This window comes from Hibiscus syriacus, unplaced genomic scaffold (assembly GCF_006381635.1).
Source record: "Hibiscus syriacus cultivar Baekdansim isolate YM2019G1 unplaced genomic scaffold, ASM638163v2 tig00112230_pilon, whole genome shotgun sequence".
Lineage (NCBI taxonomy): Eukaryota > Viridiplantae > Streptophyta > Magnoliopsida > Malvales > Malvaceae > Hibiscus > Hibiscus syriacus.
The window spans coordinates 472479-477702 of record NW_024063275.1 but is presented as its reverse complement, the minus strand read 5'-3'; the positions used below and the strand labels follow the sequence as shown (position 1 = coordinate 477702).

The 5224-nt window shown below is 27.2% G+C and overlaps 1 long non-coding RNA gene across 1 annotated transcript; it reads right to left on the bottom strand.

Annotated features, from left to right (window-relative positions):
• Positions 1 to 2124: 2124 nt before the first annotated feature.
• Positions 2125 to 2582, bottom strand: LOC120176190. Its single transcript, XR_005521299.1, has 3 exons — positions 2440 to 2582; positions 2310 to 2375; positions 2125 to 2194 (listed from the first exon to the last, which is right to left on the bottom strand). It is a non-coding gene; the product is annotated as an uncharacterized LOC120176190 (long non-coding RNA).
• Between the last annotated feature and the right edge of the window lie 2642 nt (positions 2583 to 5224).

Sequence of the window (5224 nt, the reverse complement as noted above, 5' to 3'; positions counted from 1 at the left end):
CGAATTTGGCTTTAGGGTTTAAATATGGATGATTTGGGGTAATTTGTAAATTTCGACCACTGGTGGGAGTGTCGGTGCCAGAAAATAGCTACCGGTCGGTGGCCAGTTTTCTCTCTAGCAATGGAAGATGAGAGCTTCTCTCTCTTTAGAGAGAGAAGCAAAAACCAGAAAATGAAAGAAACTGACCTAGGGAGGCCGGTTTTTGGGTTTAAATACCCTCCCCGAACGACATCGTTTTGGGGAGGGGCCTGTCTATAATTTTATATTGGTAAATCCTTTCCGCGACCATTCATATTTTATAAAATTCCATTTTAGTTACTAAATTAAATTTTTACACGTTTTAATTTTGTCTTTTAATTTTTCTTTATTTATAATTTAGTCACTACCTTATTTATAAATATTTAGGGTAAATATTATATTAGCCCCTTATAATTTTTATAATTTATATTTTAACCCGAATTAATTAAATAAGGCTAAATTACTTTATTAGCACTTAGATTTATTTATTTATTCGAGTTAGAGCCTTTAATTTTGATAAATTTTATTTTAATCATTATTTAATAATTAAAGGTTAATTACACTATTAGTAATTATATTTTTATAATACTTTGAATAAGGGCCATTAATTTATATATTTTATATTTTAATTCCTAACAGTTTGATATTTTTCATTTAATATATTTTGCATTTTAATATTGTTGCTTTTAATTTCTTTCATTTTGATTATTATTATTTCATTTTGTTTTATTATTATCTTTGATATATGTTTAAATTATTATTTTCATTATTATTATCTTAAGTCATATAACTATACATATATAATATTTATTTATTTATTCTATTTGTTTGTTTTCTATTAAAATCCTATTTATAAATTTAATTTTATAAATTACTTTTAATCATATTTTAATATATATTTATTTTTCAATATTAAGAAATGGCAGTCTTAAAACAACTAGATGTTCATTTTCTTATTTTTTAAATAAATAAATATCTTACTTTTATAAATTATATATATTAATTTAGTTTAATTATTTTTAGAGAAATATTTTATTAGTATTTATTTATTTACTAATATTAAGAAATGAGTTGTCTTAAAGCATCTAGAAGTCATTTTCTGATATTCTTAAATAAATAAATATTCAATTTTTATAAATTATATATATTAATTTATTTTAATTATTTTTAGAGAAATATTTTATTAATATTTATTTATTTTTTAATATTAAGAAATTGGCTGTCTTAAAGCACCTAGAAGTCATTTTCTGATGTTTCTAAGTAAATAAATATCTTATTTATAAAAAAAATATAGATATTAATATATTTTCTTAAAATTATATTAATAAATTTGAAATAACAAGATTATGAATTAAATTTATTTTTGAATTTTTAAATTTCTAATAATAGAGACAATTTATAATTAATGAGTACCAATTTTGAGCGTTATAGGGGTGTTAATCCTTCCCTAAACGTAATCGACTACGAATCCTTTTTTATTTCTAAAAAGAATGGATTTTTGGTTAAACGCAGATCATTTTATCTTTTAACTAATGTTTTCTTAAAAACTCTTTTAAAATATAATTTTTAGGTATTCGACCTACTTAACCTAAAAAGGTTGATGGCGACTCCCAAAACATTTTTTTAAATCAAAATCATTTATTTATTCATTTTAGTTTTCCGGCTAAGTAAAACTTCTTGTCCGGGCAAAAATTGGTTACGACACCAACAAAAAGTAAGATTCCACCAGTGACCCAATTTGGATCTGACGATTGCAGGGGCCGTTGAAGTGAACCGGGAGATGATGATGGAGGGTGAAAAACTGTGGGGCCTTTGTAAAGAACGACTAGTAATGCACCCGAAATTGATGATATGGTCCCCATGATTTTAGCTCGACTGCTGGAGCTTCTCAAGGCAACTGTTTCCAATCTTGTAAATTATGGTATCAAATGAAAGGTAGAAATAATCTTGTTAAATATGATGCACAGTAAACTCAAACTTAAGAAACAAAAACAAATAGAAGTCAAGTTGAATTCAATAGAATTGATTTTGGTTTTATAGAGGATTAGAAGAAGGAAGAAACCTGAAAATAACAGCAAGTATAAAAGTAAAAGCTGGTGACAGATAATGGATTGCAGAAGCAAGAGTTGGGGAGCTATGATTTATACCCTTACAAGCGCATATTTGAGCCGAAAACCTGCACCCAGAGAAAAAAAAAATTCTTCTTCAAATCTTTTATAATATATGTGTGAAATCTTTTATAATATATATGTGAACACGTAAGAAGAGAAAATAGAGACTCAATCAAATACCCAATAAGCCCAAGAAGGAAAATTCTAGCGCCCAGGTGGAATTTCAAAGGCGGAAGAACTGCTCTACTGCATTAGAAACAATGAAAATTTCATAAGTGAAAACTGGATGAAGTTAAGAAAAAAAGATGACCTGGGAAAGAAGAAGAAGGATAAAGGGAGGAGGAGAAGGGCTCCAAGAGCATAAGAGTAAGAGATGAAGATGAAGTGGTTCATCCCCTATGAAGTTGCATCTTTGAATAGAATGTTTAACCCTACATTTGCGACCTCTACTCCAGCCATTGATGTTAATGGAATATAGGGATGGCAGTATGACCCGAACCCGACGGGGAAACTCGAAACCCGATCAAGTTCCGGTCGGATCGGGTTGAATAATGTCGGGTCGGTTCGAGTATCGGAGATTTTTTTCGGAGATTTTTTCGGGTCGAGTTCGAGGCAAGGTATTCCCGCCCCGCCCTGATTATATATATATATATATATAATATTTTATATTTTTTATATTAATTATATATATAATATATAATATTTTATATATTAATTATATATAAAATATTTTCGGGTTTGGGTTCGGATATAATATTTCAGGTCGGGTTTGGGGACAGAGCAAAAAAATCTCCGACGGGACTCCCCGATAAAAAATTCGTCAGGGATCAAGTCGGAGACGGGAATTCATTTCGAATTCGGAGACGAGACGAGCAAAATCCGCCCGAACCTGACCAGTTATCATTCCTAATGGCAGAACCTCGTTGTAACTTGTAACACTACCTTCTGGCCATCCCTGAATCCCCTATTTTTCACTTTTTTTTAAAGAAAAAAGAAAAAGGGGAAGATCTCTACTTATTACAATACCCACCAGGAATCAAAAAGAATCTTTTTTCCCTCTTCTTTACAGATATTACGGTAGTATTAATATATACCTAACGAATGATATTACTGAAAATATTAATATATTTTTTAATATTTTTAGTAAATTATTATTTAAAATATTATTTTTTTTGTCAAAAAAATTAATATTAGGCGTTACTTAAAATGTTTAATATTTTTGATAAAGTGTTACCTAAAACATTATTTTTAATACCAAAAATATTAATATTAGGTTATACTGAAAATTTGTTAACGAAATTAACATTTTCAATAAAAAATAATATTTTAAATAACACTTTATCTAAAAATATTTAAAAAACATTAACATTTTCAATATAACATTTCCTTAGCACCACCCTTCTTTATGGTACTGAATTATTTCATAAATTGAACTCCATCAATTTTTATATTTTCCCTGGTAAATTTGTTTTGAGTAAATTTCGTATTTAGTACTTAAATTATTAGTTTTGTTTCATTTTAACACCTAAACTTTTAATTTTTTTTAAATCATACTTAAAGTTTAATTTTTATTTCATTTTAGTAGTCATGTTCAAAATTTAACGTTAATTTTTTAGAAAAAAATGAAAGTTTAGGTATTAAGATAGACCGAAACTGATAGTTTAAGTACTAAATAATTTAAGTTTCTAACAGTGGAGTACTAAAATAAAACAAAAACTAAATATTAAATATGAATTTAAAAAAAATAAATGTTTAAGTACTAACACAAATAAAAACTTATAGTTTGAATAATAAATACGTAATTTACCCCTTTTTTTTAATGTCATTTATTGGCGATTTCAAACAGATGGAGACGGAATAAGGCAAAATAATAGCTTGCGCAATAATTATTCACGTTTTTAGGATGAATAAAAAATTAATTAGTAATCTACAATATTTATTAGTGTCATGAATTTGTCACGTAAATCTGATGAGTTCTAAAAAATTATATTTTTTTATTAAAATTTTGTTAACTTGATGTGACAGATTTTAATTAAAAAGTTATATATTTTTTAGAACTCGCTATGTTCACATGATAAATTTGAGTAAAAATATTATCTTAGAAGTCATCACTTTCACATGATGAATTTGTCTTTCAGTATAATAAATACCGTAAACTTCAGAATAAGCTTTGAGAGACGCTATAAGGTTAATAAATTTATCAACTAATGTTATTGGACTAAATAAACCGATGGAATAACTTTAGGTGACGTTTGGTTCGTTGGAATGTTTCTGAGGGAATTGAAATCTGTGAAGGAATTGAAATCTGTCAGGAATTGGAATCCAATTCTATATTCTGTTTGGTTGGCAGGAACTGGAATTAGAATCCAATTCCATATTCTGTTTGGTTCGCAGACATGTCAGATGAATTTGATTTTAGTAATGTAAAATGACATAATTGCCCTTATTATTTTTTTTCTTTATTTTGTTTTGTTTTACAACTTACATGTAGTAATATATTATAAAAAATTAAAAAAATATTAAATTTTCATTTTATTGATTGATTATTCATTTCAATAAATTATAAAAATCATGCTAATAAACATCATAAGTTAAAATTATCGCAATCAAAATATGTTAATAAGTTACCAAAAGATAGAGCAATATTTCGATACATTCCAATCGGAGTATGTTAATTAGTTACAAAAAAATATACCGAAAACTATTTTTATTCAATATATGAATTAGAAACCCGACCCAACACGACACGAAATAATAAAAAAATTATTTTTATTCAATAAAAACATTGACTTAATTGAAAAAAATTATATATAGTGGGGTATTATTGTAATTATTCCTAAATATATAAGGTAAAATTATATTTTTTTCGGGTCGGGTCCGGTTTTTTTTACCCTAAACTCGAACCCGACCCGACCTGAATATCATACTTAAAAAACCCGACCCGACCCGAATATCACACTTAAAAAACCCGACCCGAATATCACACTTAAAACACCGACCCGAACAAAATAAAGTTTCACCCGACCCGACCCGAATATATGAATTAGAAATCCGACCCGACCCGACCCGAAATAATAAAAAAATATTTTTATTCA